At 46.2% G+C, this 12,823-nt stretch overlaps 1 protein-coding gene across 1 annotated transcript in view; it reads left to right on the top strand.

The window, feature by feature from the left end:
* The window catches only part of cog5 (component of oligomeric golgi complex 5), a 78,832-nt gene that overhangs the window by 21,032 nt on the left and 44,977 nt on the right, over positions 1-12,823 (top strand). The window lies entirely within an intron of this gene.

The raw sequence follows: 12,823 nt of genomic DNA, 5'->3' as shown, positions 1-12,823 counted from the left end.
GATGAACAGTTAAGGTGCCAATATACCCTTCGCAGTGGTCATCGCACAGATGCAGCCATTTATACCCGCGGCGCAGTATTCTCCTAAACCATAGGTGTCGCCACTCGGACAGGATTTCGTCATACGCGCTGATGATGAGGAGAAGTCAAAAGACTTTGTCGAGTGTTTAGTTTTTTATTTATTTTTGTAAAGTTCTTTTCACAAACTCCAGTTTTCAAACAGTCCCAAGACCTCTGCAGCAATTAATTATTTTAGTAATCGAGTAGTCTATCGATGATTCCATCAACTAATGAAGTAATCGGATAAGAAATACTTTTCTTAGTAATGAGCAATAATGAATATTCAAAAGAGAAAAGTCTTTCAGAATGACTGCCCGTCGGTTTCCATTTTAGAAACAGTTTGACTGCATACAACAACAAACCCTTTCGGTTTACGTACATGTATTACAACATGTTTGTGATGCTGAAAACTGAAGTTATGGTGGTGGAAACATTAGTTAATGCTAATAGTAATTCAGCGTCCAGCCTAACAACTGTCAGGTCAGTGGCTCAGAGTTATTTGGCCCATGTATAGAGCCATCTACTAATCGGAAGGTTGATGGTTCAGTTCCTGGTGGTGCCAGACACTGACCCATGTTAGATTGATAGCATATGTGTTTGACAGAAAGCACTTCTACATAGAAAATTAGTGCATGTATGAATGGGTGTGAATGGAGCCGATCCAAAGAGGTCAAAGGTCGATCCTCCAGCTCGCTAGTATGGGGAGTCCCAGCCAGGATAGCTTTGCATTCGTGCTGTCAGCGTTAATCTCATTAAAATGCATGTAATGCAGCAAATCTCCATTAGCGAGTTAGCGCAGATCGCCCCGTGTGTGTGGCTGCACAGCGTCAACGCGTTAGCGCAGTCAGCTCGTTAAAGCGTTAGTGCAGATCGTGGGCGGCTGCACGGCACTAACTCGCTAACGGAGATTAGTTAATATAAGATAAGATGAGATGGCGCCGGTGAGGTCGGCTGCCGTCACGACTGCTCCGACCACTTTTTCTTTGTCTTTGTTTTTTAAGTTAGTTTTCAGCGTTTCTAAATCGGCAAAATCATCACCATTGGGTACATTAGGTATGACAGTGACACTCTTGTTTCTATTGGTATACAATGTACTCACAATTCGAAGTTTTTAACTCCGGATCCGAGCTGGCCGAGTGAGATCTCGAGGGAGAACAAAGGGAAGCGGCGGCGGCCTAGAGGGAAGCGAGCCGGCGTCAGGAACAGGCTGAGAGCTCGTGCACACCGCACACCTCTGCCTAGCATCCTGCTCGCCAACGTCCAGTCACTGGAGAACAAGCTTGACGACCTCAGGGCCAGGATAAAGTTCCAGAGAGACATTCGGGACTGCAATCTCCTCTGCTTCACCGAGACATGGCTGAACCCAGCGGTGCCGGACCACGCCATCCAGCCGGCCGAGTTCTTCTCGGTTCACCGCATGGACAGGACACGGGACTCGGGGAAGTCAAGGGGAGGCGGTGTGTGTTTAATGGTGAACAACAACTGGTGCAACAGTGCGAACGTTGTTCCTCTCACACGCTCCTGCACACCTAATCTGGAACTACTGTCCATCATGTGTCGTCCTTTTTATCTACCTCGGGAATTTACATCAGTCATTGTAAGTGCCGTTTATATTCCACCACAAGCGGACACGGTCACCGCCTTATGCGAGCTGCATGAGGCACTCACACAGCACCAGACACAACACCGGGACGCTGCGCTTATTGTGACGGGGGACTTTAATAGCGCCAACCTCAAACGCGCAGCGCCGAACTTTTATCAACACATCACCTGCCCCACCAGGGGTGAAAGGACACTGGACCACTGCTACACTACGGTCAAGGACGGCTACAAGGCACAATCCCGCCCTCCGTTTGGCAAATCTGATCACGCCGCCATCTTCCTCATGCCAAAATACAAACAAAGGCTGAAACAGGAAGTTCCGGTTCAGAGGAAGGTCGCGCGCTGGACGGATCAATCGGTGGCCGCGTTACAGGACGCACTCGATGACGCAGACTGGGGCATGTTCAGAAACAGCTCCGACGATGACGTCAACGTGTTTACGGAAGCGGTTGTGGGATTCATCGGGAAACTAGTGGATGATACCGTGGAGACAAAGACTATCACAACGTTTCCCAACCAGAAGCCGTGGGTGGATAAAACCATCCGCGACGCTCTGAGATCCCGCACCGCTGCCTACAACACGGGACTCACGACGGGGGACATGGACCCGTACAAAGCCGCGTCATATAACGTGCGGAGGGCGGTGAAAGAGGCGAAGCAGCGCTACGGGAGGAAACTAGAGTCACAACTCCAACAGAGTGACTCTAGGAGCCTGTGGCGGGGACTAAGGACAATAACGGACTATAAAGCACCAACAACCGGTATGACGAACGCGGCCGTGACTCTGGCAGACGAGCTGAACACTTTCTATGCTCGCTTCGAGGCTGCAGCTAAGGTCTCCAACAATGCTAGTGTTAGCGGCGCTAACGGCTGCAGACAGGAAGATACTGCCAGCACCGGAAACGTGCCCGTCATCTCCGAGCATGAAGTAAGGAGAGCCTTCAAGAGAGTGAACACCAGGAAAGCAGCAGGACCAGACGGCATCCCAGGTCGTATCCTAAGAGACTGCGCATACCAGCTAGCTCCTGTGTTCACTGAGATATTCAACATCTCTTTATCTCAGTCGGTGATCCCCACATGCTTCAAAGAGTCCATCATTGTTCCTGTCCCGAAGAAACCCCACCCTGCTTCTCTCAATGACTATCGCCCTGTAGCCCTCACCTCAGTAGTGATGAAGTGCTTTGAACGCCTGGTCAGAGACTTCATCATTTCTTCACTACCAGACACACTGGACCCACTACAGTTCGCTTACCGTCCAAATCGTTCCACAGACGATGCCATCTCTCATCTCCTCCACACATCACTCACTCACTTGGACACTAGAAGGGGGAATTATGTTAAAATGCTCTTCATAGACTACAGCTCTGCATTTAACACCATAATTCCCTCCACACTCACCACCAAGCTGGAGCATCTGGGACTCAGCTCATCTATGTGTCAGTGGATCTCCAACTTCCTAACTGGCAGACCACAGGCAGTAAGGATGGGCGGACATGTCTCAGCCTCCACCACTCTCAGCACTGGAGCCCCCCAGGGGTGTGTTCTGAGCCCCCTGCTGTACTCTTTGTACACATATGACTGCGTGGCCACTACCAGCTCCACCACCATCATCAAGTTTGCTGACGACACCGTCGTGGTGGGCCTGATCTCTGATAACAACGAGACGGCCTACCTGAAGGAGATTAGGAATCTGGAGAACTGGTGCCAGAGGAACAACCTCCTTCTAAACGTCAGTAAGACAAAGGAGCTGATAGTGGACTTCAGCACTAAGCAGGAGAGGAACTACCAGACCCCCGTCATCAACGAGTGCCCAGTGGAGAGAGTGGACAGCTTCAAATACCTCGGAGTTCACATCACGCAGGACCTGTCATGGTCCTGTCACATCAACACCGTGGTGAAAAAGGCCCGACAGCGTCTCTACCACCTCAGACGCTTGAGAGACTTCCAACTGCCCTCCAAGGTGCTCAGGAACTTTTACTCGTGCACCATAGAGAGCATCCTGGCGGGAAACATCTTAACCTGGTTCGGGAACAGCACCATGCAGGACAGACGAGCTCTACAGAGGGTTGTGCGGTCAGCTGAGCGCACCATCCGCTCAGAGCTCCCTGACCTGCACTCAATCTACAGCAGGCGGTGCTGGACCAAGGCCAGGAAGATCGTGAAGGACCTCAGCCATCCCAACAACAGACTGTTCTCTCTGCTGAGGTCAGGAAAGCGATTCCGCTCCCTGAAGACCAACACAGAGAGACTGAGGAGGAGCTTCTTCCCACAGGCGATACGGTCTCTCAATCACACCACCACACAGTACTGACCCACACATATGGTTCTTACACACACACTGGACTTTCTGGACTTTGTTTTTGCACAACACTGGTCACTATATTCTTCATTTCCGGTTAATACTTGTACAGCTGCTGTTATTGTGTATATATTTATTTATATTTAGATTTCTTCATACATTCTTATATAGTTCTATATTGTGTAATGTGTATTTTGTTGTACAGTTATTTTATTTTCAACTTTAATTTATATATTTTATCTTATCCTTCCCAGTTAAATTTACCCTTCATTCTAATTTGTGTTGTACAGTTATTTCATTTTTAACCTTAATTTATATTTTATTCCTTCCTAGTTAAATTTACCCTTTTTAATTTTTCATATTTATTTCCTATCTTATTCATAGCCTTTTCCTTTTTTGTTTTCTTTAGGTCACGAGCAGTTGTCCAAGCATTTCACTACATATCGTACTGTGTATGACTGTGTACGTGACAAATAAAATTTGAATTTGAATTTTTAATGCGCTTATGCCGTCAATGTCATTTTAATGAGATTAACGCTGACAGCACTACTTTGCATACATCAGCAAAGCGTCCTCGCGATGCTGGAAGCAGGCTCAGTGCCAATATCCGTGCCCACACCTCTGTTCAGAGCCCTAAACACACTCAGTGCATGGAGGCTTTGGCTATTTTTCACAGAGCTCTATGAAATGGCTCTTTAGTTTGCAAATACACTGCACACTTTTTGCATGCGCCTCCAGTCAAACCTTCTTTCTGGCTCTTGGTTGAAAACTTTCTGTTGTGTTGTCTGTCTTTCTTCAGTTTTTTTATAAAGCACCTTTCCCAGAAAAATTCAAAGTGCTTGACACCAAGATGAAAAGCAAAATAATAATTGAAAAAAGACATGCATGAACAATAAGACACACTTAATTACCCAGATGTCTGTGTTTATTCCCACCTAGTTGTTTTATAAAAAAACTTCCCTGATTTGGTGAAACATGGGAATGAAGGAAAGTCATTCCAGAGCCATCACTCCAAAGGTGCCATCTGTATGTTTCAAAGTGGATACTACACACTAACAGTAATCTTGGTGTTGTACTTTGGGATTTCACTCTCTTCACAGGCCACTCGTTTGCTTCTGATGCCAGGAGGGCTTCCCATCATAAAATACTTTGAGCGTCTGAGCTGGAAGCTGTTGCTCACAGTTTGGCCTTGTTCAGAGACATGGAGTCCCAACTAAGGCCCCTTGTTGTTCAGTTCAGTAGAGTAAACTGTGCTTTGAACTCTGTGATTTGTTAGTGGGTGAAGGATATCATAGATCTGATAAAGCTGTGAGCCATGAGGTTGACCCCAGGTTGTTTAATGCCCACCCCCAGCATGGGCATACCTGACTGATGACAGTGGTTTCACCGGAAACCTCTACTGATAATGACCCACACCCTTTTTCACACCTTAGCTCATGTGATGAGGAGTGTTATCAATAGTGGGTCAATGACCCTCTTAAGTCAATTTATTTATAAGCACATTTAAAACCTACACAGGTTGACCAAAGTGCTGTACAGAGTGAAAAATAAAGAAGCAAGACACAAAAGCTAAACACCTGGGTCACAATTAAAAGCTAGAGAGTAAAGATGTGTCTTCAGACGGGTTTTAAAAATGTCGAGTGTTGGAGAGATCTTTATTTGAAGAGGCAGACTGTTCCAAAGTTTAGGTGCAACAATCACAAATCTCGGTCTCCTCTGTGTTTCAGTCTTCTTCTAGTAACAATCAGAATCAACTTATCAGCTGACCTGAGAGTTTGGTTTGGAGTATGTTTGGTTAAAAGAACAGAGAGGTACAAAGGAGCTAATCTATTTTAGAGAGTTAAAAACGAGCAATGAAATCTTACAGTTGATTCTATAACGTTCTGGAAGCAGAGTGTAAACGAGCCAAGACTGGGGAAATATGATGGTGTTTACGTGTGCCTGGCAGGAGTTGGGCTGCAGCGTTCTTAACAATATGAAGAAGAGAGAGCAGAGCCTGGCTGATACCAAAATACAGACTATTGCAGTGGTCGAGCCTGGGTGAGAAGATGTTCTTAGCAAGGGCCCTCAGCTGAAAGAAGATGGCTCTTACAACAGAATTTATTTGTTTCTCAAATGAAAATCTGCCATCAAAGAACAGAGTTTTCCAAAGGGCCAAGGTCACCCTTAAGAGAGGAACGAGGGTCAGGAGGTCCAAATAGTTCAATCTCGGTTTTTTGATCATTCAAAATCAAAAAATTCATTGCCTACCGTGATTTTAATGTTGTCAAGGCGATACGTGGGACTGTCCACCATTTGGACTTAGAACTGAGGAAGCTTCTCAAATGAGACGTGAACCGTCTTCAAGAAGTCCAGTCGCTTTTCTTTCCAAGTTCCTCAGATTTTAAAGTTTTAATTCTCTCTGTGGTCACAAAAGTGGCCTTTAGACCCTGATGCCCTCTGTCAGCACTCCATCACAGCCTTGTGCTGATTCTCCCAGTTGTAATTGTAGCTGCGTAGGCCTGTGTGACCTTCTAGTGTCACAAGAGAAAAAGTGATAATGAAGCATTTCATGTAACTGCCATCAGTTATCTATGTGCTACACTACTCTTAGTTATCACAAGGCATTAAGCGATACAGAACAGGTTCACAAGGACAAGTATTTTCAGCTGCCTGTGACCACTTCTCATACCACACTCACATATGTAAACACACACTCAACTCACAAATTCCATCGGCTGCAAAGAGCTGTTAAATTGGGTCAGAGTCCTCAGTGCTCTCCAACACGGCAACACATTTGTATCGGTGGTCTCAGTTTGTGCTGTCTGCTCTAACAGAAGGTTGCCTTCCAACAACTAAGTCAGCTTTACTAAATTCCTTTTGTTTTGGTTGTGCTTCACACTCCTGGGTCCGGGAATCACTTTGGTTGGACTAAAGAGGGTTGTCTTGTGATTTGCAAGGCACTTTTACAGCATGTAAGGCATGCGCACTGTACCTAAATAATTTATATAATTTACTTTATAGTGCTTTTCTACCCGATCTGACCACTATAAGCACTTTGATACAACTTGCCTCATTCACACAAGCGCTTTTTCATATGTTTTTTCTATGCAAGTGCTTTCTATCTAAGAACACATTCATACTCTGACGGATGCATCGGAGGGCAACTGGAGTTAGTGTTTTGCCCAAGGCTATGTGGGGATCAAACCATCAGCCTTCTGATTAATAGATGACCTGCTATACCTCCTGAGCCACTGAGAAACAATGGTTTGGTCTCTAAAACGGTTGTTTTAGAGAATGAGTAGTTGAGTCAATAGATTTGAAGCCTTTGCATCATTCCCAGAAAAATCTAAAAATAGGAATTTGATGAAGGGTGAGGGAGGAAGTGAAGGAGAAATGATATTTCGCTTGTCACGCTTGCTCCAGGTGGAAAATCACCAGGCGTACTGCCACTTGTTGTGTAGTTTATTACAAATGGTAACAAACAATATCAAGGTATGAACAGAACAGATGTTCTTCTCATACTGTATTACCAGAAAATAACAAACACTGCTGCTTAGATGAGCATTTATTGACTAAATTGTCCTTGGCACTCCACAACATTTCACAGCACATACCAATATGTTACTCTCTTCGTGTATCTATGATGCCTATCTTGAGAATTTTCTTTTGCACTGAGATAAGAAAAACAAAAAACGATATGCAGTTCTTAAACTCAAGCTACTGGTGATTTCCCTTATGACATGTGATGTGTATACAAAATATACAAAACCCTTCTTTTTTTCTGTTTATTCCTTTGTTTTCAGGGGACATGAACTCATTGGCTTATCTGAAGTTGGCATATTAGTTTATATTTCAGGTAGCTCACTAAATACAAACTATATTGCCAAAAGTATTTGTTTCTCATGTTTAGCTGTTTTCCACTTTTTCTTTGGTCATTTTAGCCTTTTTGGCCAGGGTGAAGGGAGTACCTGCCATCAAACATGAAGACAGCCGCATGTAACTACGACGGTGTTTGCTAGTTCACCTTACATGCATTAATGTAATAATGTGGTTAGCCTACTCAACGTAAATTACACACGAACAACATTAAGCTACTCATGCAGAGAAGAACGGCTGCTGCTGCATCATCATCCGTCATCATTTCTGCTACACTGGCAGGGCTAGGGGCCAGGACTCTCCTCTTCGGGTTCTTGGGGGATGTTGCTAACTCCGGGTCCGATAACAGGCACCACACCTGCACTCGGTGTGAGGTCTCGCAGCAAGCTATCAAATACGGTGCATTTCTCGGCTTTTAACAAAACGCTATGCGTCGCCAGGCGTTTCATCAGATTCGAGGTGTTACCTCCTTTGCACAGTATCAGCTTAAAGCACTTGTTGCTGCTGAGTTTGCATCTTTTGCTGTGAAGTACAGCCAGACTTTTGACCGCTTTGCCTTGGGCATTTTTAATCTGTAGCTCTGCTCTAAAAGAACTTACATACCTGGGCCTGCCGACTATCCTTGGAAAGGTAAAATGATTGGCTAAAATCCAAAGTGTATGACATCTCAGGGAAATAAAGCACCGAAATGTGCGCTGCTTTTCGGTCTGGTTACTACTGTTTATGTCAGAACCGGTGCGATACCGGTACCCATCCCTACTCGGGGCCTGGGCCGGACTTCTGAAAAACAATCCCTCACCCCAATTCCTTCACTCAACTTTACACTTGGCCCTGTAGAGTCAGACAAGTGCCATTCTCCTGACAACCACCAAACCAGGACTTGTCCATTGGATTGCCAGGTGGGAAAGTGAGATTCTGCACTGTAAAGAAGTGAAGGACTCTCTAGAGTCCAGTAGTGCCATGCTTTACACCACTACAATCAACACTTTGCATTGCACTTGGTGATGTAAGGCTTGGATGCAGCTGCTCGTCCATGGAAATCCATTCCATGAAGAACTCTACACACTGTTCTTGAGCTCATCTGAAGGCCACAGGAAGTTTGGAGGTCCGTAGAAACTGAGTCTGCAGAAAGTTGGCGACTTCTGTGTACTATGCGGCATCCGCTGACCGCATTCTGTGATTTTACATGGTCTGCCTATGATCTACATTAAGTAGCTGTTGTTCCACTTTGCTATAATACAATACCACTAACAGTTGACTTTAGAATATTTGGTAGTGAGAAGATTTCACAACTAGACATGTTGCACAGGTAGTACCCTATCACACTACCATGCTGGAATTCACTGAGCTCCAGAGAGCAACCTTTTCTTTCACAAGTAATTGTGGAAAGCAATCTGCATGCCTAGGTCCTTGGGCTTATGTACCTGCGGTCATGGAAGTGATTGGAACACCAGAATTTTATGATTTGAATAGGTGAGTAACTTTGCCAAACAATTATTAATCAACAATCAAAAGACCCAGAGACAGTTTTAAATCATTTGAAAGGCTGACACTTAGCTTTGTCTGCCCTTCGTTGGAAAATGAGATCTTGTTCTGACATATGGCATAGAGACTGAACATTTTACAGTGTTTCCAGAAAACCCTCTCTTGTCTGATCATTTTCTAATGGTATATAAATTTACAATAATGGGTTACATAGCAGTGGGGAATACATTTGATCAGAGTAGATGTCTTTCACAAAGTGCTGTAACTAAGTTTAAGGATATAATCTTAATCTTAATATTAATAATATAATTATCTTCCTCAATGCTCTGTACCAACATGTTGCAGAGTGGGAGTAGTAGTGGTAGTGTCGCCACACAGGTCCATTATCTTTTTTTAAATATTTTTACTTCTTCCCTGCATACAACTTTAGCTCCTGTGAAAACTAAGGTCTCTAATCAGAAGTACCTGACTCCGTGGTATAATTCTCAAACACGTAGCCTAAAGCAGATAACTCGTAAGCTGGAGAGGAAATGGCGTGTCATAAATTTAGAGGATCATCATTTAGCCTGGAGAAATAGTTTGTTGCTTTATAAGAAAGCCCTCCGCAAAGCCAGAACATCTTACTATTCATCACTGATTGAAGACAATAAGAACAACCCCAGGTTTCTCTTCAGCTCTGTAGCCAGGCTGACAAACAGTCAGAGCTCTGTTGAGCCAACCATCCCTTTAACGTTAACTAGTAATGACTTCATGAACTTCTTCACAAATAAAATTTTAACCATTACAGAAAAAATTACCAATAATCATCCCACAGATGTAATATTATCTACAGCTACTTTCAGTACCATTGATATTCATTTAGACTCTTTTTCTCCAATTGATCTTTCTGAGTTAACTTCAATAATTACTTCCTCCAAACCATCAACGTGTCTTTTAGACCCCATTCCTACAAAACTGCTCAAAGAAGTCCATCCATCCATCCATCTTCATCCGCTTTATCCGGGGCCGGGTCGTGGGGGCAGCAGCCTAAGCAGAGAAGCCCAGACCTCCCTCTCCCCAGCCACCTCCTCCAGCTTATCCGGGGGGACACCAAGGCGTTCCCAGGCCAGCCGAGAGATATAATCTCTCCAGCGTGTCCTGGGTCTGTCCCGGGGCCTCCTCCCGGTGGGACATGCCCGGAACACCGCGCCCAGGAGGCATCCTTGTCAGATGCCCGAACCACCTCAGCTGGCTCCTTTCGATGTGGAGGAGCAGCGGCTCTACTCTGAGCCCCTCCCGGATGGCCGAACTTCTCACCCTATCTCTAAGGGAGAGGCCAGCCACCCTTCGGAGGAAGCTCATTTCTGCCGCTTGTATCCGCGATCTCGTTCTTTCGGTCACTACCCACAGCTCGTGGCAATAGGTGGGGGTAGGGACGTAGCTCAACCGGTAAATTGAGAGCTTCGCTTTTACACTCAGCTCCCTCTTCACCACGACGGACCGGTGCAGCGTCCGCATCACTGCAGCCGCCGCACCAATCCGTCTGTCAATCTCCGGCTCCCTTCTCCCATCACTCCGAGGTACTTGAACTCCTCCACTTGGGGCAGGAACTCATCCCCGACCCGAAGTGGGCACTCCTCCCTTTTCTGGCTGAGAACCATGGCCTCAGATTTGGAGGTGCTGATCCTCATTCCCGCTGCTTCACACTCGGCTGTGAACCGTTCCAGTGCGAGCTGGAGGCCCTCACCCGATGAAGCCAACAGAACCACATCATCCATGAAAAGCAGAGATGAGATTCTGAGGCCACCAAAGTGAAAGCCCTCCGCCACTTGGCTGCGCCTAGAAATCCTGTCCATAAAAATTATGAACAGAATCGGTGACAAAGGGCAGCCCTGGCGGAGCCCATCACCCACCGGGAACGAGGCCAATTTATTGCCGGCAATGCGAACCAAGATCTTGCAACAGTTGTATAGGGATTGAATGGCCCGTAGCAATGGGCCAGACACCCCATACTCCCGCAGCACCTCCCACAGGACACCCCGAGGGACACGGTCGAATGCCTTCTCCAAGTCCACAAAACACATGTAGACTGGTTGGGCAAACTCCCATACACCCTCAAGTATCCCTGAGAGGATAAAGAGCTGGTCCAGTGTTCCGCGACCAGGACGAAAACTGCATTGTTCCTCCTGTATCCGAGGTTCGACTAGCGGACGGACTCTCCTTTCCAGCACCCTGACATAGACTTTCCCAGGGAGGCTGAGTGTGATCCCCCTGTAGTTGGAACACACCCTCTGGTCCCCCTTCTTAAAGATGGGGACCACGTGGTCTGCCAGTCCAGGGGTACTGCCCCTGATTTCCGAGCAACATTGTAGAGGCGTGTCAACCAGGACAGCCCTACATGTCCAGAGCCTTCAGGACCTCGGGGCGGACCTCATCAACACCAGGGGCTCTGCCACCAAGGAGTTGTTTAACTGCCTCAGTGACCTCGCCTCCAGAAATTGACGGGTCATTCCCCTCATCCCCAGACTCTGCTTCCTCCTCGGAAGACGCATCAGTGGGATTATGCAGGTCCTCGAAGTATTCCTTCCACCGCCTGACAATTTTCTCAGTCGAAGTCAGCAGCGCTCCGCCAGCACTATACACAGTGCAGGTAGAGCACCGCTTTCCCCTCCTGAGACGCCTGACGGTTTGCCAGAATCTCTTCGAGACAGTCCGAAAGTCTTTTTCCATGGCCTCTCCAAACTCCTCCCACACCCGAGTTTTTGCTTCAGCCACTGCCCGCGCCGCGTTCTGCTTGGCATGTCGGTGCCTGTCAGCTGCCTCCGGAGTCCCACAGGCTAACCAAGCCCGATGGGACTCCTTCTTCAGCCTGGTGGCTCCCTTCACCTCTTGTGTCCACCTGGCGTCCTCAAAGAAGTCCTGCCATTAATTAATGCTTCAATCTTAAATATGATCAACCTATCTCTAATAATCGGCTATGTACCACAGGCCTTCAAGCTGGCTGTAGTTAAACCTTTACTCAAAAAGCATCTCTAGACCCAGCAGTCTTAGCTAATTATAGGCCAATCTCCAACCTTCCTTTCATATCAAACATCCTTGAAAGAGTAGTTGTCAAACAGCTAACAGATCATCTGCAGAGGTTTATTTGAAGAGTTTCAGTCAGGTTTCAGAGCTCATCACAGCACAGAAACAGCTTTAGTGAAGGTTACAAATGATCTTCTTATGGCCTCTGACAGTGGACTCATCTCTGTGCTTGTCCTGCTAGACCTCAGTGCAGCGTTCGATACTGTCGACCATAATATCCTATTAGAGCGATTAGAACATGCTGTAGGTATTACAGGTACTGTGCTGCAGTGGTTTGTATCATATCTATCTAATAGACTCCAGTTTGTGCATGTAAATGGAGAGTCCTCTTCACACACTGAGGTTAATTATGGAGTTCCACAGGGTTCAGTGCTAGGACCAATTCTGTTTACATTATACATGCTTCCCTTAGGCAGCATCATTAGAAGACATAGCATACATTTACACTGCTATGCAG

Source organism: Astatotilapia calliptera, chromosome 17 (assembly GCF_900246225.1).
Source record: "Astatotilapia calliptera chromosome 17, fAstCal1.2, whole genome shotgun sequence".
NCBI classification, from domain to species: Eukaryota; Metazoa; Chordata; class Actinopteri; order Cichliformes; family Cichlidae; genus Astatotilapia; species Astatotilapia calliptera.
The sequence above is the reverse complement of the archived record's forward strand: the minus strand, read 5'-3'. Positions and strand labels throughout refer to the sequence as shown.